Source organism: Acinonyx jubatus, chromosome C2, assembly GCF_027475565.1.
Source record: "Acinonyx jubatus isolate Ajub_Pintada_27869175 chromosome C2, VMU_Ajub_asm_v1.0, whole genome shotgun sequence".
In the NCBI taxonomy this organism is placed as follows: domain Eukaryota; kingdom Metazoa; phylum Chordata; class Mammalia; order Carnivora; family Felidae; genus Acinonyx; species Acinonyx jubatus.
This window is the reverse complement of record NC_069384.1, coordinates 132,520,972-132,547,076: the sequence shown is the minus strand read 5'-3', so window position 1 is coordinate 132,547,076 and position 26,105 is coordinate 132,520,972. Positions and strand designations below refer to the sequence as shown.

The 26,105-nt window shown below is 34.1% G+C and overlaps 1 protein-coding gene across 9 annotated transcripts in view; it reads left to right on the top strand.

Moving 5' to 3' along the window:
- TBC1D5 (TBC1 domain family member 5) overlaps positions 1-26,105 on the top strand; it is a 530,924-nt gene that overhangs the window by 151,872 nt on the left and 352,947 nt on the right. The window lies entirely within an intron of this gene.

The window sequence follows — 26,105 nt, the reverse complement described above, 5'->3', positions numbered from 1 at the left end:
ACTGAGATTGAGCAAATATTAGAATGATTTCAGGAAAGATAACAGCTGACAGATGCAGAACAAAAGAGGACAATGTATTGATAAGACATTAGTTGAGATAGTAGCTCATATAGTCTAGGATTGTTGGGGAAGGAAGTGAAACTAGAAGGGGAACAAGGGATTGAAATTAAGTGAAGTCAAAGAAGTAGATGGTTTCAATGAGTTTGAAAACACTTGTACTGAGGGAAGGGGTAAGAGGGGATTGTGGCGACAAAGTAGTTTATTAGTTTAAGATTAACAGCCAGGAAATTCTCATACTCTGAAATGTCATCATGTGAATTGGGAATAACATTTTGCTTGCGGAAAATGACAATTATGTATATATCAAAGAATCACAACCACAAACACGTGAAAATGTATAACGATATAACCATTTAATTTTAGTAGTGTAACTTTTCTTTAAAGTAAAGTTTCGAAGCCACTTGTATGTTGAGTTTCTTGATGAAGTCTGTTCATTTGTCAGGAAGTGCAATTTTTTTTTTCTGAGAATTTTTTCTGAGGTTTTTTTTTTTTCAATTTATCTTACAGTCTAAGAAAGTATTTCAGTATTTTTTTCCTCAAAAGAGAAACATGTGAGTTCTGTCTTCTTCTGAAGAGTTTGTGTCTTTATACTTGATAGAAAAATCAGAAATGTGAAAAAACATTCAAAGCATGTATAGCCAAACATTTCTTGAACTGAAAGTAATAAAGGTAAGATAGCAGTTTTAAATACATGAAAACAACTTTTCAGTAGCTCTTCCTTTGTAGAAGAGAATCAGGAATTGCAACCAATAATTCAGACAATTAAAATAATAAGAATGATTGTTAGAAGGGTGGATGAAACTTTATAAAACAAGTATACTAAAATGTAATTGAAGATTCTAGGTGGATGTTCACTGTAAAATCCCTTCACCTTTTCTGTATATTCAAAAATATTTGTGATAAAATGTTGAAAAAATAATATAGTGGCTACAAATTTGAAATGCATAAAAAACGATAGTCTGATGGATAGATGGATAGGTCAGTGATAAAACAAGTCTAGTAAAATGTCAGTTATAGGATCTAGATGGTGGGTAAAGGAATGTTCAGTGTAACATTATTGTAACTTTTCTGAATGTTTGAAAATTTTCAGAATAAAATGTTTGAGAAAATAGTGTCATAAACACAACAATGTTTGGCATTAGAGATTAGAGTTGTACTTGTGTGCCCTTAGACAAGGTAACTACTCTCTGAGCTAGTTTCCTCATAACGTATAGTTTATAGATAGTTTCAGGAATTAGAAAAAATACTGTAAAGCCACTTGCAAATGATAGGCATTTATTTGAAAATACCTCTGATAGTAACTATATAAATTCCAAATTTAGGGATCATAGCTTGGTTTTTGCTTAATATATTTAGAATTTCTGGATGTATGAGCCAGTTAGTTATTTGATGGAACTAGGATGAGGTGAATTCAGGGTGCAAATTTTTATTATCAAGACCGCTTATTTTCAACAGTGTCTGTTCAGAGGCTCTGTGTTTTCTGGCTTAGTCTCTAAGTTAATCAGAATTTGACCTTTACTGATGGGAGGGTAGAACCATGCTTATATGAAGGATGAGATCTCTGACTTTCTAGTAACTACCAAGGTAAAGTTTACTGCCTTTAAAAGTATTTTCATTTCGTAAAGTACGTAAGTTCCATGAAGTGGAGTTACTGTGTTCCTGTCTTTATTGGTACTTCCTTCTGAATATATGTATACTGTACATCAGTGTGAGGGTCACATTAACTTTTGAGTCACATTAACTTTTTTAGAATATATAGTAAATGTAAATCATACTGCAAAATAATGTAGTTATGAATTATATGTATAAATGTGTAAATATTTACTGCATATAATGTTCACTAGTACTTCATCTGTGACTTTCTTTTCTTTATTTTCTTAAATAAAAACCAGCCATTCTTTGGTTTCTTTTTAAGAAATAAACTTCTATTTTTGGTTTGTTTTGAACTTCAGCTTGAAGTGCATTTGTAAAGTATAATCCTCTTGTTTTTTTATTTGTTCTGTTTCAATATGCAGGATGGATAAAAATTACTGAACTTTTTATATTTATGTAAATTTACTTAAAATTAAATTCAAATTTACTACCATATGCCTCAAGGGCTAAACATAATATAGACTATTATAATCATTTATATAAATTAGTTTTAAAAACCAGTTCAATATGTTGAATCAATATGTCATGAATTTCATATCTGTATAGTTGTCATCCTAGTAAATTCAATGGCATGTACATTTACAGCATACAGATTTTAAGTGAAATTGAATAGACTTTTCTAGCCTGCATTATGGAGGAACTTCTGTTATCTTCCAGTTGAATGATTTCATATCTAAAAAGAACCCGGCAACTTCAGTGTGAGGCAGCCACGGTTTTTATACCCATCAAATCTGATCGGACAGTTTCATCTCTTAGTAATAATTCACTGATTGGCCTTCGTTTGCTAATCTGTGTGTGATGTAGAATAACATGAAAATAAATTTTCATTTCAAAGGATTGTTCAGGGAGTGGCCTTGTTTTCTTTCTGTGGGTGTTTGCCAGTCTGTGGCTACAAATCTTTGTGAAACTTTAGGGGAATGGCAAGACATCTCTGAATCCACATACTTTTGTGTATTTCGTGTATTTTGTCAGTTAGTGAAGACTGAAAGTACTTTTACTTATGTCTCTGTGTGGAGGGCAGATCTGTGAGATTTTTTGAAATTAAGAGTATCTCCTCTCTCCCTCTCGGTGCCCCTCCCCCACTCTCTCTTTCTCTTTCAAAATAAGTAAATAAACTTACAAAGGAAAAGAGTATCCTCATATTCGGATAAGGATCATCAATATTCTAGGAACATCAAATATTCCATAGTTTACCTGAATGAAAAATTTAAGGATAAGTAAAACACTGGCAACTTTTGGGAAGAACAGATACATAAGGAAATCTTGGTAGAAAAAAGCAGGCAATAAACTTCTTGAGCAGAAACCTAGAATAAGAGTAATGAATTATATAGTAAATATATTTTCTGTTGTCAAAATAGAACAGAAGGTTCCTATTCATTCTTAAATCCAGATCTTATTGGAATTTAAATTTTAATTCACTTAAATTCTGATAAAAATTTCAAAAATATGGAAGACTTAATGTAAGCAGATGTTACAGTATTTGTCTTTGGCTTTGAATGCTAAGCGGTCCAGTGTACTACTATTTTTATGTAATTGTAAAAATCAGGTCATTTTAGGTGCAACCTAACAGTTGTTACATGAGGTTACACTATTTAATGCTTGACAAAGAAATATTTAATATATAAACAAAACCAGTTTCCACCAACCCCTTGACAGTGTTCTCTTTTCGTAACCAAATTAAGTTAATATTTCTCACCTGTTATTTGTTACGTTTATAAAAAAAAAAAATAGAATGACCTATTTTAAAAAACAGTAATATATACCTTTCTTTACCAATCTTTCATTTTCTCTATTTTCTAAATATAAAATAGGAATGAAAAATGTCTATTTCTTACATTTGTACAAAATTTCTTTTCTTAAGCAGGTGCCTATCAGGGTCATATGTTCTAAAATCTTATTCTCCCCACATTCAAAAATGAATGAAAAATGTAGAAAAGCATTTACCTTTAACTGTCATCTTCTTAAATGCTTCCTAGAACATGATTACCAAAATCTATGTTCTATGAAGAGAAGTGGTAGCAAGAAAACAAGGATTAGAATACTGTCTTAACTCGTTATTTTGATTCAGTAGGTCAGGATTTTTTTTTATTATTATTAATTTTGTGTAATCTGAGAATTTTCTACTTGGATGCCTTTTGTTCTTGAATACTTTTTGCCTTTTTATACTTGTGTGTGGTTTTTACCATGTCAGATATAGGTATATTTTGTTTATTTAGACCAATTTCTAATTGTTTTCAGAAAGCATTGAAAGCTGAAGACTCTAAGTAATTTATTTTCAATGTGTAGTATTTACTGCTGTGCTGTATATACATTTTATATTTATGTCAGGAAAGGGTTGCAGAGGGGTGCTTTAGAACCACCTTTTCAGCTCTAAATAGCTATTGTGTACATATGGTAAGGTACTGCTGCTTAACAATTAGTAACTGCTTTGATGAAACTAAATTACATGTTTAAGTTCCCATCAGGAAGTCGCTTCACATATCTGTATTAATGTATTCAAGGCTCGAGAAGGAAAGTTAATTTTCCAGCTTAAATATTTAATTCAAGCTTAAAATTTAGTCTGTAATTAGAGCTCCCAAATGGCAGGAACATGGAGTATTTGTCCATTTTAATTAGATTGTTGTTTACCTATTAATTATATATCATATCTTGTCATATAGTTTTGATGGTAACAGATGGTGCTAGGAGTTAGTAAGGGTTTCAACAAAATAAGATTCCACATGATTTATTAAGTTGCACTTTATTAGTGAGTGGTCTGCTTTAGTCAGGTTATTCTGAATAAGAACTGTGCACCATTCACTAATTTTAGTAATTATCCTTTTGTGGAAATATTGAAGACAAAAAAGTCTGAGACGAGTAATATCTATTTAGAAACAAAATGAATTACTCTAGGACTATTTATTTTTAAGGAGAATGTATTGTCAAATTGTGTAATTGGTATGAAGTTTAGTGCATTTTGCTAGGATAGAAGTCAGGGAATCAGAATTTTATTTATCAGCCAAAATGTAGGCATGGGGATATATATAGTAATGATTCAGGGTATGAGAAATAGTAGGATGATGATTCAGTTATTTTTTTACCAAGACATTTCCTTCTCTGTCTATTGAATTTAACAAGAAGACAAGGTTCTTTGTTTACCAAAATATCTAAGAGCAGACTGGTATCTAGTGAAGTTGATCTATAGAATTTCCATATTCAAAAAGTAAATGCCAACTAAATAGAAAGGTCTGCTAAGTTGTTTATACAAGATTTTATTAATTTTTTTGTTACCAACTCAGCTTCCTGAAATGAATGAATTATACATATATATGTATGTCTAGAAAGAAAGAAAAACAGAGAAGAGGGAGAAAAGGGGGAAAGGAATGAGGGGTTAAATATTTAATCTTTTAATCTGATACAGTTTGAAATTTACTATAGTCTTTAATATGATTAACTTGAGAGTACATTTGGTTACTATTTCTTAGCTCATGAGGTTTTTATTTCAAAAATCTGTATCAGTGTTTTATACCAAAAGTAAACAGAAGGCCCAGCCCCAGTTTTACTGATTTTAATATTTGCTCTGGAAGGGCTCCCTGGTATGTATCAAATCTTCAAAACTCTGTCCTGTTATATACATTACCTTCTGTAAGCAGCTTGGTTTTGGTTAGTTTTATTTTTATCTTGTTTTTGTGTTTTAATTTGTCTCCATTTAAACCATGTCAATTTTTAGAAATATATATGTTGGTATCATAACTAATTCTTTATGGTGAGGTGGCATTTTAACGTTAAGTATATGATTCTACATGTTCACAGTAGACTGTTAGAGATGTATCATATGGTACTCGTAATATGTATGAAATGATAACTTTACTATGGCCTTAGTTTCATTGCCTTCAGAATGTTGTGAGTGCTTAAAAATTTATCTCAAATATTTTGCTAAACCATCGTATGGGAACTTTGCTGAATTATAGTTGCAGTACTTAAAGAGAATATCAAAGGAGAAAAACTGTTATTCTTTTAGTATGCATAGAGCCTTAGTTTGAAAGTTTGACTTCTTAACATTTCTACTTTTTCTGGAAATATGGGAATTTACATTTTTCAGCAAAATTTATCAAATGTATAAGTTTCAACACACACACACACACACACACAAAACTGAATTGAAGCATATAAATGAAATGAAAGAAAACAAATTAATTCCTTATTGATTTTAAAATAATGAAAAGATGTCCTCTATAAAGAAACAAGGTAACTTGATTTCTTTTTTATAAAGCATGTGAGATATACCATATATTTGTTTTGTTTTATCTGGGAGAAAGAAATAACTATTTGGTGACTGTTAACAGAAACAGCAAGTGAAAATAGAAAAATGCTATCTTAGAAATGAGGTTTTCTTTGGGGTTTATTCTCCCCAACCCCTCACTCACCACTTCATCTCTTTGGGGGACGTTTATTTCAACAGCCAACCATGTACTTATTTAACTTTTGCAATGAAAATGGCAGTCTGATTACTTTGTTGGAATTACTAGTTTTTTCTTTACTTAAAATAGCAGTGTATGAAAAATATTTTAGAAAATGTGGTAGTTGATACATCATTTTTATTACTTGATACTAATTTGAACCAAATTAGATTTGTTGACCTGTTTATTATTTTCTTCTTTTTCATTCAACACTAGAGTATTACTCTGCAATATGATAGATTCAGAATTAAAATAATCTGTAAGCAGTGTTTTCAAGATTTGAGATCGCAGGATTTGATGGATGGGTGCTAATTTGTTTTAAAGCACATATAAAACAAGACACCCATTTATCTGGGCTAAGTACTTAAGATAGAGGTGATGGTTTGATCAGGTCTTTATCAGTAGTAGTGGGTATACATAGTTTATACTTGTTTTTTTTTTAATTGGACCTGTTTGGTTGGCTAAAGTGTCCCTAACAACATTGCGTAAAAGTATTAATAGCCAATATCCTTGCCTGTTTCTGACTGTTAAGAAAAATACATTTGTGTTTTACTGTTGTATCTTCTATCAGTGGTTTTTCCATGCTAATAAATGCTGTATTAAAGAATGACAATTTTATTTTTTATGTATTTTTCATTAGGAATGAGTGTTAAATTTTATCAAGTTTGTTATACTCAATGAAATGATGTTAAGGTCTTTTCTCTTTTAGCTTACTTATGCAATCAGTTAATAGGTTTGCTAATATTAAATTGCCCTTTCATTTCTGGAAAGATACCTTCTTGGTCATGGTATTTTGTGAGATAAGCATTCTTGTACTCTCTTTGTCAGATTTTGGTGTTAGAGTCATGCTAACATAAAATGAGTTGGGATGCATACCTTCCTTTTTTTATGGAACAGTTTAAACATAATAGAAATTATTAATTTCTGGAAGTTTGTTAAAATTTACCCACACTATAATCAAGGTGCCTTTGGTTGGGAGTGAGCAGTATTGTGGTGATGGAGGAAAATCTTTGATTACATTTCTGATAGCTTCTAAATTTATTGGTGTATTCAGGTTCTTTGCAGCTTATTGAATTGATTGTGGAAATCTGTCTTTTGTTAGAAGACTATCCATGTCATTAATTTCCCTTTATTTCATTTAGATCTTCAAATTTGTTGGCATAAAGTTGTAGATAATGTAACTTTTTCTTCCTCTGTTTTTAAAAAAATTTATTTAGGTCTGGGATTACATCCCCTTTCTTTTTTCTTTATTAAAAAATTTTTTTTACATCTGTTTATTTTTAAGAGAGAGAGAGAGACAGGGCAACAAGTTGGGGAGGGGCAGAGAGAGAGAGAGAGAGAGAGAGAGAGACAGAATCCGAAGCAGGCTCCAGGCCCCAAGCTGGCAGCACAGAGCCTGACATGGGGCTCAGACTCACAAACCTTGAGATCATGACCTGAGCCGAAGTCAGACTCTTAACCAAGGGAGCTACCCAGGTGCCCCTACATCCCCTTTCTTTTAACAACTGATACTAAGATGTTGTTGTTGTTTGCTTTCATTAATTTGTTTTTAACCTTTTCAGTGTAAAATAGAAAACTGTAAAACAAGTGTGTATCTTGTTGAAATATTGTAAGACAGACGTGCTTGTAATTATCATCCAGTTCAAGAAATAGAGCTTTGCCAGCCCCTTTAGAAGCCCTTCCGTGTGCTTTATTATGGCACCATTTCTGTCTCCAAAAAATTAACCACTCTTCTGACTTTCAGAATAATGACTTACTTAATTTTCTTTATGGTTTTATTACCCAAGTGTGTATCTCTAAACACAGTTTAGTTGCCAATTTTTAAAAACGATTTTTGCATTTTTAGGTCTTTCTTATTCTATAGTTTTCTCCAACTCTTTCTGTTCTTTACAAGTGACCTATTGAAACCTTGCAGAGGTCACTGCAGTCTGTATTTTGCTGATCCCGTATTCATGGTGCAGGTAAACATTTCCTTCTATATTTTCTTTAAATTGCCAGGTGGCATGAGAGCTTAATTAGATTTAGATTTAATTTCTTAGGCAAGATTATAGGTGCTGTTCTTTCATCAGGAGGCATATAGTATTTTATCATTTTAAATGTTGGCAGCCATTAATGCTCAAAGTCTAGACCTATTAACTCATTATTTCAATTACTATATGGTGATTTTGTTATATAAGCTGTCTAGAAGTGAAATTTGTTTCAATTTCTGATTATTTAATAAGGATTTTCTTTGGCATTGAAAAAATTCTACATTTGCATTGTGGTCAACAAATGTGGGTTTTGTATTTTTATAGTATTAAGATTATCTTCTATATGTAAATTTGCCGATGTTCCATTGGGATTTGTAAAGAACTTCTATATTTTCTTGTGTTTGTGATTTAAATGCTTTGTATTAAGTCAAATTTATTAATGTATTCTTTAAAAAAATTTTTTGTTTATTTTTTACATTTATTTATTTTTGAGAAACAGAGTGAGACAGAGCGGGGGAGGGGCAGAGAGAGAAGGAGACACAGAATCCAAAGCAGGCTCCAGGCTCCAAGCAAGCGGTCAGCACAGAGCCTGATGCGGGGCTTGAAACCCACAAACTGTGAGATCATGACTTGAGCCGAAGTTGGACGTTCAACCGACTGAGCCACCCACGCGCCCCTATTAATGTATTCTTTAAATGATGTGTGTTTTTATTTATGTAGCTCTACATGATCAACCAAACTTATAAGAGTAGGCTTGCATTTTAAAAGATTACTTCTAGTAGTAGTCTTTTAGGATTGTTTAGAGGTATGACCCATACTAGAGGCATGGAGATCACGCTGTTTTTTAGTTTGGTGGGCGGGGGGGATTTATCTAAGTGAGAAATGATAACTCTGAATTAAGACATTGGTGATAGAAAATGGAAGATAGATCCTAAAATATTTAGGAGGTAGATGTAGAAAATGAGGGAGACAAAAGTTTCTAATCTCTGTTTTGTGATTAAAGGATGATAGTGTGGTAAAGCATGACTTAGAACAGGGGTTGACTTAAGTCTGGTTCATAGGCCAAGTCTGACCTGCCATTCATTTTTGTACAACTCACAAACCAACCGTGACTTCTACATTTTATTTTTTTAAGTAAGCTCTATGCCCAATGGGGGCTTGAACTCACAATCCTGAGATCAAGAGTCATATGCTATACCAACTGAGCCAGCCAGGCACCCCTGAGTTTTTCAGTGTATTTTTTTTAAACATTTCTTTATTTTTGAGAGACAGAGAGAGGCAGAGCATGAGTGGGGGAGGAGCAGAGAGAGAGAGGGAGACACAGAATCTGAAGTAGGTTCCAGGCTCTGAGCTGTCAGCACAGAGCGTGACACAGGGCTTGAATTCACAAATCATGAGGTCACAACCTGAACCGAAGTTGGATGCCTAACTGAGTCACCCAGGTGCCCTGAGTTTTACAGTTTTTAATATTTTAAAATAGTCAGAAGAAAAGTGGTATTTCTTGACACATGAACGTTTATACTGTTTAAAAAATTCAGTAGAGTAAATCTGAAGATCAGTGATCCATGAATTGGACATCATCCCATCTAGCCAACAGAAAGGAGCTCTGAGGATTTGTACAAAATGGAAGCTTTTTATAGGCAGAAAGAAGTGGGGCAAGATAGTTACTTTAGCAAAGAGTAGCTTGTTTCAGGCAACCTTGGCGGGAAGATAGGGGTCTGTCAGACTAAGTCCCTAGTGCTGACCATGTAATTCCAGATTGACTGGTTAAAGGTCATATTCCTGGGAGAGGCTGAAATTGCAAATAGGTTTGGTAGTAAGTCTTGGTTTGTTGATGTGAGGCTAAGCACAAGTGACTCCATTTTGGATCTGTTGTTTCTTTCTTTCTTTTTTTTTTTTTTTTTTAACAATGTAGAATTTAAATTTCAGTGGCCATAAAGTTTTATTATAACATAGCCACACTTGTTAATTGACAGCACAGTTGAGTACAGTAGTTAAGACAAAGACTGGCCCACGAAGCCTAAAATAATGACTGTCTGGCCCTTTACAGAATGAGTTTGCCATCTAACTCCTAGCTGAGAAGTACCCTCTCTTCCCCAAATTTTCTCATTCCCATTCAACCTGGCATTCATAACCAATAATTTCTTAAAGGGCTTTTACTTACTTTTTATTAAAATTATTTTTAATGTTTGTTTTTGAGAGAGAGCATGCACAAATGGGGGAGGGGCAGAGAGAAAGGGAGAGAGAATCCCAAAACAGGCTCTAAGCTATCATCGCAAAGCCCGACTTGGGGCTTGAGTCCATAACCCTGATATCATGACCTGAGCCGAAGTTGGACCTTCAACTGACTGAGCCACCCAGGCGTCCCAGGGATTATTATTTTTAAAAATCCTACGTATAACTGCATGAATTCAACCCTGCTCCTGACCATTCATTTTTGACGTCATTGATATCCATTCCCCATGCAAAATTTTTTTGGTCTTTTTGTATGATTATTGAAAACTTTTAAAAGAGAAGTCCATTTGATATTTGTATGCTATTAAATCAGTGGATTTTACTAAATACTGTTCAAACAGTCTTTGCCATTAGTGTTATTAATTTATAATTTAAGGTGATAATTTTATATTGTACAGACTGTTAGGTTTGTGTTTTCCATAGTGTCTCTTTTTTCATGAGCTCAAACTGCAATTTACATAAACAAATTGATTATTAAAAATCATTTTGAGAGCAAATCTGAGGTTTTGGGAAACAAGATTTTGGTTTTAATAAAGATTTGATATTAGAGTTTGTTTACTTACAAAGTTATAGTTTATTGATTTGTTCAGGTATCATAAAATAGAATTTTAGCAAAACAAGAATTCTTGAAAAAAAGGCTGATCTGATAGTATGTTTATAGGTAGAGAGAAGATTTTTGGTTCTGTTAAAAACAAGACAACAGGTCCTAAATAGACTCTCTTATGCTAAGCCCTACATCACCAGACTGAGACTTAGCTTAATTACAGTATTGGCTCCCCTAGAAATGGAAACTTAAACCAATCAGGAATGGCTTAATCAGTAGCACCAATTAGGTAATCTCCCTGATCGATCCCTCCCATCCCATGAAGAGAAGTGACCTTGCCATAACCACTTTGCTTTTTTGCCTAGTGTAACTTCTTGTTCCTGTTCCCTTCTGCCTATAAAAGTCATTCATTTCCTATAGCTCCTGGGAGCTTCCTTCCGTCTGTTAGATTGGATGCTGCCTGATTCATGTTCTTTGAACAAAGCCAACAAAATCTTTAAAATATACTCAGTTGAATTTTGTTTTTTAATTGCTATTATAACAATATAAATGGGTACTCTTATCCACAAGAGAAAAAAATTTGTATCATGGGAATTTCTAGTGTTTTTATAACATAGTTGTTCTGTGTAATCAGGAAGCCAGCACTGACCCATTCTTAGAGATTCAAGATGACACTGTTACGGTTTTGTATGTGGTTGTGTTTTTCTCTGCATTTATTTACTGTCTGTCATACATATATTTCTGATATTTATGTCCTGGCAAATTGGAAAATGTTATCTTTTAATTTCTTTCATCTTCCTATGGCTGTTACTTGTGTTCAGATTAAAAAAAAAAAAAAAAAGCCAGAGGTGACTCCATGGAAGTTGCCAAGAAAAGCATGCAAAATATATTTCCATTTGAATGCTTGTTAGCAGCAGAGCACATTGTTAAACTTTATCTTTTTATTTAGGAGAGTGCTATATTGATATATAAACTTCGAATCCCATCAAATAATTACATCCAAATGGGAATGTTAATTCATTTATGCCATTGTGTGTCCAAGGAACTCTGAGGAGAGGATCCATCACTCTGTTCTTTTCCTAGATACCCAGATTTCATAGCTATCTTGTAAATATCGTTACTGGGAAAGTTTTTAATGTTTGTTATATTAATTCTTGATTTACACTTATTTATTTAGTTCTGTTACAAGTAGTTAGAATCAAATACTTGCTCTTAGTTACTAATGACAAACATTTATCAGTGCATAACATGCTTTTCATTCACGTTAAGCAGTTTTTATTTTAACTTTTATTTTGTGTTGAAGGAGGAGGGTACTGTAGGTTGTTTGACACATGCATTTTGTGAACAGTGTAAAAATTTAAGTTCTCTTTGACTTCTGCACTTTTGGCTTTTCCTGTGTATGTGTTTACCGGTGTCTTAAATGTTCCTTTTTTTTTTGTTTATCCTTCCTTCTATTCCTCTTGTTTTTTATTCCTACTTTTGGTACTCACCAAAATAATAGAAAGGGTCACTGCCTGTAATTCACTTTGTATGTAAATTATTGTTCTAAGGGCAGTTAATAATGGTTACTTCGTGCTTTTAAGGGGTTTTCTAGTCTATGACAATCAGTTATGAAATGTTTTTCTGAATAGTAAAATTAACTAAATTGTCAGGCTTGAAAGTGCATTATCCTTTTGATACCTAAGAGTTGATTTAAGATTATCCTTTAAAAACACCATATACAAACAATTGCATTCTAATAAACTTTCAGAGATGGAAGAGAAAGATATGCAACAAGGTATGTCCTGATCAAACCCTGGAATCAGAGGTTATTCTGGTAGTAGTGTATAAATTAGTATTCCTGAGTTGGGTGATGACTAAATGTGAAGAGAAGATGAAACTATAAGTAACGGAAATGAAGTTTAAAACTTGTCAATTGCCCTTTTTTTTTTTGGTAGGTAAAAACTATTAAATATTAGCATTTTCATATGGTTCAATTTAATACATTCATTATTAACTAGTGTTAGTAAGAAAAACGTAACTGTTAAATATTTGAATGAAGAGATCAATTGAATGGTTGTATCATTTGTAAAGAAAGGGTCAGTGACACTAGAATGGAAAGATCTTATGGGGAAAATTGATGTGTTTTCTAACTTCCAAAGCCTATACTCCCTTTAGGAAGGCTCTAACTCAGATCCCATTTTCATAAAGCTTTTACTCAGCACCCAAGTACAGAAAAGTGCTCCGTGATGGGAGAGGATAGAGAACATTATATATTCATTTGTCAGCAACCTTTGTTGATTTTCTAGAATGTGTTCCTGAGTATTGTATAACAAAAAGGAAGACTGAGCACACAAGAACAGTTGGATCCCTATCGTTCTCTCCAAAGGAATATGTTCAGCCTAAGCCTCTTAATGTTCTTGCTTATTGTCCTATTTTCTTTTACTTTCTCCTGCCCTATAAGGACATGTACTATCTCCAGCATATGAGAGCTTCCCTATTGGTTACATTAGCTGTGGCTGCCTGTCAAATTCTGAGTAAAGCTTCCCAAATTACTCCTTCATGAACTAACACACCATGATTCTTTTCAAAAATTCTTTTCAAAAGATGTTTCTGGATGAGTTCTTTTAAAAGAATGGAGTAGTGAAATGATAAACAGTGAGGTTTGGTTAAGGACGTTTTATATTGACTAATAATCTCTTTATAGTGACCTTGGACTGCTATTTTAATCTTAGGTTAACATTTATGCAATATTTTCTTACCAGAATACTTATGCTTTTACAGAGTTATGGGTCCTATCTGATGCTTTCATAGATCTCACTTTAAGAGACAGATGAGGTGAAAGTTGACTATAAAAAGTAGCATACACCACCCAGAAAGAAGATATTACACCCACATAGTAGGCTGAGTGTCTAGTGAAAAGATACAGGATTTAAGGGCTGGAAAGAGTGGTTTTCTGTAGTTTCTTCAACCAGTCCCCTATTGTTGAACACTTGGGTTGTTTCTAGCATTTTGCTTTTATAAACTGTATTATAATGAATAAGCTTGTATGGATTCTCAATCCCTTATCTGAAATCCATAGAGGGAGTAGATCTGTTTGGGAATTCAGTTTTTTGGATTTTAGAATTATTAATGTGATGCATGTTCCAAAATTATAGAAGATTTCTGGTGAGGAAAAACCCGTCCCCGGTAAACAAGCTCCTGTTTCTAATGGAAATTGTATGATTATAACATTGTTGTGTAAATAAAGACTATAATTAACTTCATATTAATTCAAGTCAGATTTTGCTGTCAAATGACTTTATGTCAAAGTTAGGAAATTGCTGTTGGTTTTCAGAGATTGTGGACATGTGTATATATATGCATGTATGTACAACAGTGCAGAGCCTGCTTGAGAGTCTCTCTCTCCTCTCTCTGCCCCTACCTCGCTTGCACTCTCTCCCTCTCAGAATAAAGAAATGAACATTAAAAAAAAATAAATAAAAGCTTGATGCAAACTTTGAGCAACAGCCTTAAAGAATTCTTCATAATCACTGTTAAAAGGTTATCAGTCAATACAAAGGGTCCTTAACCAAAGCCATATGAACTGCCATTTCTTTAGATATGTTTTCTTGTAAAAGTACAACATTCTATTTTTCACTTATCAGATTGGCAAAAATCCAAAGTCTGGCAACACATTCTAGTAGTAATACTGGGAAAGACCAGCACTTCTTCCATATATTGCTAGCGAGTAGGAAAAAGTATAACAATAAAAAAGGAGAAACTGTCAGTATTTAACAATACTACAAATGCATTTTCTCTTGATACAGAATATCCATATTGGAAACTATTCCCAAAATACACAAGTATGTGGTGCCCCTGACCCTGGGGCTATTTTAAACTGGGCATTCAGGTATCTGAAGGTGTGACATTTAATATATTTTTTTTTGATGTTTGTTTATTTTTGAGAGACAGCACAAGTGTGAGAGGGACAGAGAGAGACGGGGACACAGAATCAGAAGCAGGATCCAGGCTCCGAGCCATCAGCACAGAGCCTGATGTGGGGCTTGAACTGACGAACTGAGATCATGACCTGAGCTGAAGTCGGATGCTTTACCGACTGAACCCACCCAGGTACCCCTGAAGGTGTGACGTTTAAACTGAGAGAGATGAGTGACAAAAGGAAGCCCATCATGAATGGGATTCTAGGAAAATGTTATTCCAGGCAGAAGAAACAGGCACTATAGATGCTGAAAGGCAGAAATTAGCTTTAGGACAATTCCAAAGTTCCTTAGGCTAGAGAAACCATATATCCTAACATTTAACATGGAATTTTGCATTTTTCAGTGTTTTTGTTTACTATTAATAATGTTCTAGCCAAAAGACCTGCGTAGGGGACAAAAAAATAAACTTTTAACCTTACAAACTCTGGGACAAACAGAATAATTGAATATATGGTAAATGTTCATTCTTTACTGGATTAATAGACTGAGCACAAATATAACATTGGACAAGCATATTTGGGACAAAAGAGAAAGAAAAAGAAGAAAAGAGAGGGAACAGTGTCATGTGTCTCTGCTATTTAAAGAATTCTTCACAGACACCTGGGTGGCTCAGTCGGTTAAGTGTCTGACTCCTGATTTGACTCAGATCATGATCTCATGATTCTTGAGTTTGAGCCCCACGTCGGGCTCTGTGCTGACAACTCAGAGCCTGGAGTCTGCTTCAGATTCTGTGTCTCCCTCTCTTCCCCCAGTCGCATTCTGTCTCTCTGAAAAATAAACAAATGTTAAAAAAAAAAATACTTTTAAAATAGCCCCAGGGTCTCTCCATTCCATCAACTTGGTTTATTCTGCTCATAGATGTTCTGGTGTTTTTATATTTGCTTATTGCCTGTCTTCCATCACTAGCATTTAAGCTCTGTTTGATTAGGTCTTTTGTTGAATGCTCCGGTCCCAGGGCCTAGAACAGTGCCTGGCAAGTGCTACATTTTTAGTAATTGCTCCTTGAACAGATGTCTTCTTTTATTTTTTTTCATGCTTACTGCTGCCTCCAGAATGCTCTTCCCCTCAGTCTTACCTTTTCTAGCTCCCAAACTCCTATTTTTCCTTCAGTATGCTATTTGATTTAGGAAGGAAAATGGTATTTGCAATTTGATTTCATTTGGAAAGTTTAATAATTATTTTCGTTGTTCTTTGAAATATTTTTAAAATCTCTTGATTTGAATTATGACTTTGAAACTTAATTTTAGCCTTTGAAACTTTTTTTTTGGGGGGGGGGTAGGGCGGGGGAGGTTCTTCAACCAGAGTAATAAGCTTTGCCCAGACAAGGTGCTTATTTTGCTTTAAAAAGCTTGCTTCTTTGAGATATCTGTGATTGTTCTATTCTTTTCCCTCTTATGATTGCAGGTCTCTGTATTAATCGTTTCGAAGGATTTGTGTTCTATGTACTCAAATTTTAGTTATTGAGCAATGGTTTTCACATTAGAGATAGCCTAAAGGGAAAAAGAATTACATAAAACCACAAATCTATACCATTCAGAAATAAAGCTTCCCATGCCATTGCTCAGGTGTTGCAGATGTTGAAGATAGTATCAACACATACCATATGTGTTAGAAAATAAAGGAATAAGAGGAGGAGTGTAAGGAATCAGAAATACCTCATTTCTGAATTTACTATTATAAGTTTAAACTAGACGTTGTGCCTCATTTTAATATGCAGTTATTTTTGGTGTTTATATGTTTTATGTTTTGATCACTGTTCAGTATTTAAACTCCTTCAAATGTGCAAAGATTAAATGTTTAATAAAAATTGCTTGTTGTTTTCAACATCTGTGTTCAGAGAACAATGGCTCACTGGAGTGCAGAAAGCTTGTAAAGTTTTCAAATGTATTGAGAATGACAGAAAGTTCAGTGAAGAGTTTGCTTCCCTCATTACAGAACTACTTCTGTGGCTGCGATTACACTAAGAGCATCTTTAATTGCTTTAAAATCTGAATGCATGATAAGAATGGATTAATTTGATTTTTCTGTTACTACAAGTAGCAGATGGTTTATGTCTTAGGAATGCTCATGTTGTAAAATGAGATCCCCAGCTCATCCGTGATTGGTCACTGTTAATGAAGCATGCTGTGCTGATTATTGATTTAGAAAATGAGGATGACATGAGTATTGTGTGTGTTGCTGTAATAAATTAAAGAGGAGTATTTTAATAGCCAGCAGACATACACCTTAAATAACATGAAATATTTGATTTTCTATTCAGGTGGTCTCTGCCCTGTCAAACTAATTTTATTGTTTATTAAAAAGATATACTTTTATAGTTTCAGCTAACAAGCAGATGGTCGTCTTTACTTATTTCTGTTTTGTATTGCTGTATGACCGATCAGATGCATGATAGGAACCCAAATTAGCTTGTTGTCTGCAAAGCAATGGTGTAGCCATGGGAGGAAATCTTTTCCAGTGTGTGTGTTCGCGCGCGTGTGTGTGTGCGTGCGTGAGTGCAAGCTTGTGCACTCACTCACACATCAGTACTTTACTGTTTCCTTACAGCTTCTCATTTGTTTTTGAAATAAAGCTATATACTGAAAGTTCTCTATAATAATTTTAATTTCTTTTTCAAATAAATTTTAAAGGATAAATGGGCTGGTTTTAGACTGTTTCATATGAAAGCTGATGCGAATTTATAGTCCTGTCTTATAGGCACATTGTAAAAGTCAGGGTGATGACAATTTACTGATATTTTTACTTACGGCTTTATATGTATATGGTATTTGGTGATGTCCATGGATATGTAAGTACTTTATTTTTTTGGCAAAATATTTAGGGAATCACAGCAGGTGGATTGCCTTCTTAGCATTACTTAACATCTCTCATTCTATTTCCAGAAGTCTGGATACTCTTATTTTTTATTTCAAGTAGTAAATGTATTACTTACATTAGAATCAAAATTTTGAAGTTATTTCATGACAGTTTCTGTTTTATGACAGTCTTAATTGTGGTTATGATATAAACATTACAGATTGAAGTGCTTCTGTCCTTGACTGTAGGGGTGTAATAACACTGTGGAAGAAGACACTGTATTGTATTTTTTAATACTTTGTGTATGTGCACTTGCATTTTTTGTTTTAAATATTTGTTGAATTATATTTTACTCCTGTAGATGTGCTTCACTTCAGAGAACATGGCCATTCTTAGCAGTTTAGTGTTATTTCAGAGTGATTTAATAAATTAAAATTATAGGCAATGGAATCACAATCATAGAGTAACTTTTTTTTTTTCTTACTGCAAGTACAGATCAGAGATAATGGGGAATTTTTAGTATTAGTATTCTTAAATGGTCCCATTTTAACCCTGAATATGAGCCATTTAAAATATATTGATAGTAGTAAAATCTTTCCAAATAAATACTCCAGTAATAATTACAAAGACAAAGAAGGGGAGAGACTCAGTAATTTAAGAGATTTGATTTCGATAGTAACGCATCATTACCTACATAGACAAAATATTAGTTTACATAATATTTCTGACGTCATCCTCCTTCACATTAGATTATTTCACTGAACTCTCGGGAAAAACTAGTAGAGGTTGAGAAGTAAAATTAAGTACATTAATGTTATATTTTATGTAACAGTCCATTTTGCAAGAGGATGCTAGAACACTATTCATTATTAAGATGCTGTCTTTATGGGAGAGTAAAGTACTACCTGTTGCATAGTTGTTAAATAGTTATAGTGTGGTTTTCGTTTGTAAGTTGTAATAAATTATAAGCTTACTTTCCTGTATTTGTCTATATTTTTATTCATTTATTTATCACAGGAGAAAAACCATTAAAATTATCAAGGCCTTGTTTTCATATATCTTTATATTAAAATATTTTTGACTACTAGTAGTGTATGTCACTGAATAGAAAAATACTGATACCTGCTTTTGTTTTTGTGAACTAGTACAGTCAGACATGTGGAAATATCCACTTGATAGAAGTATTAAAAAAAACCACATTCTTGAAAATGGTTTAGAATTGGTAACTAAAGTTCTTAAAATTATTACTGCATAAAATAATATTGAGTAGAGTAATTGAAAGTATTTGGGAAGTCCTTTCAGATTTACCTAAGAATTTATACTTCAGTGAGCTGAGAAAGTGTTTTTTTTTTTCAAATGTATATTGTATACTTTTCTAAAGCATATATATCCTTTATTATATCAACCCTGGTAAATGAATGACTTTATTATTTTTCAGTGTAAATTATATTCAGAGCTTTAATCATTGAGTGACTTTTTTGTTACATGGAGAGAGACAGATTAGTATTAACATTCTCTACTCTTTTCCCTACCATGTTTATGCTTAATGCATTTTCCTCCCTCAACAATAGCTACAAAAAGTCTAGAAACATTCGTATGAAAAGCACCTTTTCTAGGCAAATGTTGATTTACTAATAATGATGGATAATATATATATATTTATATTAACGTTTGTTTCAGTGGACCTGCTGGAGAGAAGGTGCACTTTTTTGGGTATTGTTTTTCTTTTATAATACAAAAGACTACTTTTTGAGGTAAAAGCTTTGTAGGCTAGTTGCTGAATAACTTTGGGAGTATTTTCAGAAAGAGAAATGATTGCCACCAGGTACACTTGTTTCCTGCTGTGTGAAATTCTAACACTCTATATTGGAATATGTCCTATATCGCGTTTTATAGTTACGTGCTTTAAATCTTAGCCAACTTATTTTAAAAATTTTTTGTTTTGAAAAATTGAAAAAAAGTAAAAGAAGAACTTGACAAGATTGTAAACTTGTCAGCCACATTCCTCACATCTTGTTCTCCCGAGCAAAGTGAGGAGATGGAAGAATTGAGGTTTCATATATGTCTCATTACACATATTGCAGTGAACAGCTAGAGAATCGTATCATGAAATCAGCTAGTCTCACGTGCAGTGTGATCAGGTTGTTACTATGGTAACATTTCCATTTGTGGGTTTTTGTAGAGTTAAAATTTGTAGTCATCACATGACACCACCATTGGCTTTTGATTTTGCATGTAAATAAATCACTATACTACCTGCATGCTATTAATATTAAGTAGCACCAGTCATAGCACTTAACTACCACCCATACACTCTAGGCTAGGGAATCAAAAATAGAAAAATAAAAGAAATGTGAAATTACATTTTAAGACTGTCCTGACATTGCTACTAAAATATTAAATGTTTCTTTAAAGGAGTAAGAGCATTGCCAACTAGTTGCTCTCTACGTTGCCTTCATTTTGTAAGTATGTGATATGAAACTGGTTAGGCATGGTAGCAGTAGGAGGTAAGGAGGGCTTTAATTTATCAGCTAAAGGGGTGCTAAATAACCAAAACAGAAGTAATGACCCTTCTGAGACTGAGAAGGTTCATTTGAAAGCCGTCCTCTTTCATTTTAACCTTATTAACTGTTTGACATTTGTTCTGTTTCCAGACATTCAGAGTTGTCCTGCTCATTTCACTTCTGATTATAAAATCAGACTCTAATATCTTAGATTAACTTGGATTAAAATAGCCTATAATGTTCCCTTGTATCAATTACTGTATTCTAGTAAAGATTCCTACTGTTTTTGTTTTGTTTTGCTTCCTAAAGCCCCCTGCTGCTGTTGATTACACCTAGATCTGCTACTGATTGGAACTGTTAAAAGGCAAAGATAGTGTGGCTGGTTGCTGAATCATTTAATTGTAGGGCTAATAAGAGATGTTCTCTCTGGGACCTGAAAGAACTAGCGACACTAGAATATTACGTATGAAGAGGCCAAGGAATATTCTTCTGCACTTTAATAATTTTTGAAGGTGTGAAATTTATTCACTTGTAACATAATAAAGGAATATCAGTAGCCTAGTTGGCTTCTGAAACTGTGTAACTGAATTCTGTTGAGGAAAAGAAAAGGGAGGAGAAATTCTAGAGAAAATTTAGTGCTAACAATTATTTTTCCCTGGGAAATGAATACTGTTACCAAAATAAAACAAATGGAATAACTATATAAAAATGTTAATTCAGTAGGTGAGACATTTGATAATAAAATGGCAGGGAATTCAAAGTTAAATTTTAATTTGTAATTGAGGCCATCTGTGTAAGCCTAATGCACAGTATGGAATGAAGTTGTATAAGGCGTAAGCTCCCCATGAGAAGTTTACATACAAGTTTTGGAATCTAGGGATAGGGTTTTTGTGACACATTCAGGTGTTTTATGAGGCACCCACAGATCGAGAACAACTATTAATTTGTACACTCACTACTTCGTAAACTGAGATCATTAGGTCTGTGCTGGACTTAGAGATTATTTGAGGCGGAGAGCTATTCGTAGGTGTATTCAATGATGCTTTATGATATTGCTACTCCTGTTCATTATAAATAACTGCCGCTTCTGAAGACATTTCAGTTTTCTAAGTGCAAACTAAATCTGTGGTTTTAGGTAATTTGTTTGAAGGTATGTACATCTATTGGGAAGTACTGACTGACTATAGCTTCAACTGGGAAAACGAATGTTCTTTTAAGATATTTTTTGAAACATTTTAATGATGAGACTTACATGAAGGGTGCTGTCAGGAAGGTGTTGGAGAGGGGGGAAGAGGCCAGTTAGAAAAGTCTGTGCTGAGGATTAGGTGGCAAGTAATGGGTGCTGTAATTGGAATGGTGATAGTGGAAACGAGGTACAAGTCACAGTGTTGGCGTCTCTTACTTTTTATTGAGGGAACCGTTGAATCAAGCATCAAAACACTGATACGATGGCTGAAGTCTTATTAATGACTAAATGAGTATTTATGCCTTAAGTAATAAACCGTTAGACTGTAAGCTCCTTAAAGGCTGATCACTCATTTTTGTGGTCTCAGCACTTGACACATTACATTGCTGATAGTAGTCATTCAATCTGCTAGAGTGAAAAAAAAGTAAATAAAAGGGAAAGCCCTTGTTTTGGTTTGCTAGGACTGTGAAGCAAAGTACCACAAACTTAGTGGCAGAAACAACAAAAATGTATGGTCTTACGGTTTTGGAGACTAGCAGTCTGAGATGAAGGTGTCGGCAGGATTGGTTCTTTCTGAGGGTTTTGGAGGAAGGATCTGCTCCAGGCCTGTCTCCTTGGCTTGTAGAGGCTGTCTTCTCCCCGTGTCTTCTCATCCTCTTCCCTCTGTAGGTGTCTAAATTACCACTTATATTACCCCTTACACTTAAGAAGACCTGTCATATTGCATTAGGGCCCACCTTAATGATGCCAAATTTAACTCGGTTTTCTTCTTAAGGCTCTGTCTCCAAATAAGGTCACACTCTGTGGTACTGGGGGTTAGGACTTAAACAAAGGAATTTTGAGGGGAGGATCATAATTCAACCACTAATAACTCTCTTTGGAGTTGATATTGTTGATAGGCCAATGGCTAATGACATATACAGTTAATCAAAAAGTAAATATGGTCATTTTGCAGTTAATGGCAGTATAGGGACCCACAGATATATGTCCCTTTGTAATTACTACCGTGTAACATAATTTTCACCTTAGTTTTATTGTTTTTCAATTTATATCTGCAATTTGACAGCTAACCATTGTACTGGTTTCCATCTAGTGGCAGAAATAGGAGATAGGAGGCTGTTGGAAAAGTACAATAGAACTAATTTCCTAGTCTCCTCTCCCATTTTATTTTACCCTGTTTAGAATAAAGCATTATCCACCCCCACCACCCAGACTTCTTAAATTGTAGGAAAACAAGCCTTATCTAAATATTATTGATAATAATGAAATTACATTTATAATGTTGTAGTAGGTGAGTTTTTATGTAAAATTCTGAACAGCTAGTCCATTTATCTAGAACACATGGTCTCCAACTGTGGTCCCTCGATCAGTAGCTCAGCCTTACCTGGGGACTGTTAGGTAAAGCAAATTCTTTTAGGCTCTATTCCAGACCTATGGGTCAGAAATTCTAACAGTGGAGTCTAAAAATCTGTGTTTTAGTAAGATCTTCAGATGATTCTGTATACACCAGCATTTGAGAACCACTCATATACTGTGAATATATGTATACTGTACAATACCTAACTGTATTGTTTTCAGTAATTACAGAAGCTTAGAGTTATATGTATTTTTTCTTTCTAATATTATTTTGGTTATATTATCTGATACTGAGTCTTTGATTAGGAATGCTACCCAAAGTTACTACATTATTTTTATGGGAAACCATTAATTTCTATTGTTGGCTTATTGTGTGTCTTTCCAGAAATGTTTTATGCATGTAAAAGCAAATAAAACTCTCTCTCTCCTGCTCTTTTTCCCCTCCCTCCCCCTCTGTCTACATATGCGCGCGTGCGCGCACACACACACACACACACACACACATGTGTATATATCCTCCTTTTTTTTCCCTCCTGTACAGATGGTAACATAGGACCTTGCTGTATTCACTTACCATTGTTACTTGGAAGACTTTCTCTATCAATGAATCATTTTTAGTTTGTCTTTCTCTTCTTCTTTTTTAAAATAGCTATATAGTGCTACCACTGTATGCATGTACAGTAACTTATTTAATAAGTCCCCAATTGATGGACATTTAGGTTTGTTTCACCATTTTGCTATTTAAAAAATTCTGTGAGAAATATTCTTGTGAGTAGAGTACAGAATGTTTTTTAGAAGATTCACATTAAAAACTCACAGCATATATAAAAGTTATATCTATATTATTTTACACGTGTAGGTATAGTCATAGTATATTTTCCTAAGAATGTAATTACAAGGTCAAAGCGTGTGTATATCCTCATTTTTAAAAAAAATTTTAACGTTTATTCAGTTTTTGAAAGAGCATGCGAGCAGGGGAGGGGCAGGGAAAAAGAGGGAGAATCTGAAGCAGGCTCCAGGCTCTGAGCTGTCAGCACAGAGCCCGATGCGGAGCTCAAACTCAAGAACCGTGAGATCATGACCTGAGCTGAAGTCGGACGCCTAGCTGACTAAGCCACCCAGGGGCCCCAATGTACTCATATTTTTGATAGCTATTTATAAATCATGCTCCAAGGAGGATTTGTGCCCCCTTAAGAGATAAAAATTACTGTTTCAAAATGTGTTTATTTAAAGGTGTACAGCATCGTTATGTACTAGTCTTATATTTTTGAGGGGAAAAAATCTCCGTTAAGCTGAAAAGAAAACACAAAACTTAAGCTAGTGTCTTTAACAAACAGTGTATAAAGAATGCTTCAGAGTTTCTTCCATTAGGTCATATATTTTAGACACTTCTTGATGCATAAATTGAAGATAGGATTGAAGATTGTCTCCACTAATCTGAAGTAAGTCTACATTTAGTGATTCATTAAAAAGTAATTTTTACATATCTGGAAAAACAGATCTTTGAAATAGTTTTGGTTTACTGTCAGTGAGTACTTGGACAATCTTTAAATGTGGGGATTATTTGAGATACTACATATGTAGTTGTTTAAAAATTTATGATTTTTTTTTTTGGTAACCGCCATAATGTTTTTAATTAAAACTCTTTTTAGGTTTTTCATTTACGCAGTATCATTGGTTTATATTGTGTTAATCATTTCAAAATTTAAAATGAAGCAGTAGTGAGACATAGAGCATTGGTTTTTTTGTGTGTGTTTTTAAAAACATTCTATACTCCACCCACCCTCCCCGCCCCCCCCTCCCCCTTTTAACACTCTCTTAACTTAAAACTACTAAACAGATTTTTATTTTAATCTTTGGAACAAAAATTGTTCTCTTGGGCTGTTACCAGTACTTTCTATGCCAAGTTACAGACCGGAATCTATTTTTATAGGCCAAGATACAAACCTCTGAAAACCAGAGTTTATAATGGAAACATTGACAGGTCCTTAACTATCACAGCACACATGGCACTGCTGAAATCATAAGGTACAAGGCACAAGATTTCACATGCTGGGTGAGCATTGAATTTTTCAGTAATTGTATTGTCAGATGCCTCTCAGCTAGGGTTTGATAAGCGTCACCTGCGAATGGAGCTACGCTAGGGGCCATGAGCGCATTGCTGGGCCTGATTCCTGCCCTCTGAACACTTATGCTGAAGCACACAGACACTGAGAGGCACTGGGATAAACCTGTTGGGCTTAGAGAAGGGACTTGGTTGGAAAGAAGTGTGGGAACTTGCTTACCTCTAGATTTAATTTGTGCTACAACGCTGAGAATCCTGCATGTTTTTGCAGGTAGGTCATTATGCATGCGTTCTGGGTATTATTACAAAACAGGTAAAACTGATCAATCACATCTTCATTTTAATTCTATCACAAAAGAAAGTTTAAACTTGAGATTGTTACGTAACCAAACAAGTTTGATATTGAGCAGTTAGGTGAATTAAAAACTCACCATTTTGGGGCGCCTGGGTGGCTTGGTCGGTTAAGCGTCCGACTTCGGCTCAGGTCATGATCTCACGGTCCGTGAGTTCAAGCCCCACGTCGGGCTCTGTGCTGACAGCTCAGAGCCTGGAGCCTGTTTCAGATTCTGTGTCTCCCTCTCTCTCTGCTCCTCCCCTGTTCATGCTCTGTCTCTCTCTGTCTCAAAAATAAATCAACGTTAAAAAAAAAATTAAAAAAAAAAACTCACCATTTTACTTCCTCTTTGAGGAAACCTATCTAGGTTAAAAAAAAAAAAAAGAAAAGAGAAAGAAACAGCCTTCTTCAAAGACTACATCTGATTACTCAGCTTTATTTGATTAAAGAAAAATCATGAAAACCACCATCCTGGGTCCTTTGTATCACAATACCTTGGTTATATTTTAGTTTCGATGTGACTAGTCCTCCCACCATTAGTTCCTAAATGCCTTCAGTTACAATAATGAATGAACCTACAGCCTATTAAGTACTTTAAAGGGAAACTTGAACTCTGACCATGTCGGATGCCTTTATGGGAAATAGTTACAGTGGTTTGAGGTATATATTTAATTTCAATGTTCATTGCAGGTTGGATTCTTGCATTTGTAACACCAACATTGTCTCCTTTCTTACTGCCTTTTCTTTATCTTGTTAAATTCTGGAGAGAAGTGGAGGTGTTATGTCAGATATGCTATCTCAGAGGCATTGTGAAGTGTTAGAGAAACCAGTATCTTGTGGGAAGATAATGAAGTGATAGTTTGTTGTTACAGATTTTGTAAGTACTGCCAGAAGGAATAGGGAAAAGGAAGATGTTAATTTGAATCTGAATCAGATTTTCTGTTCTAGTTTAAATTTGCCTTATTCATTGACCTCTATCCATATACATTTCATAAGATTTA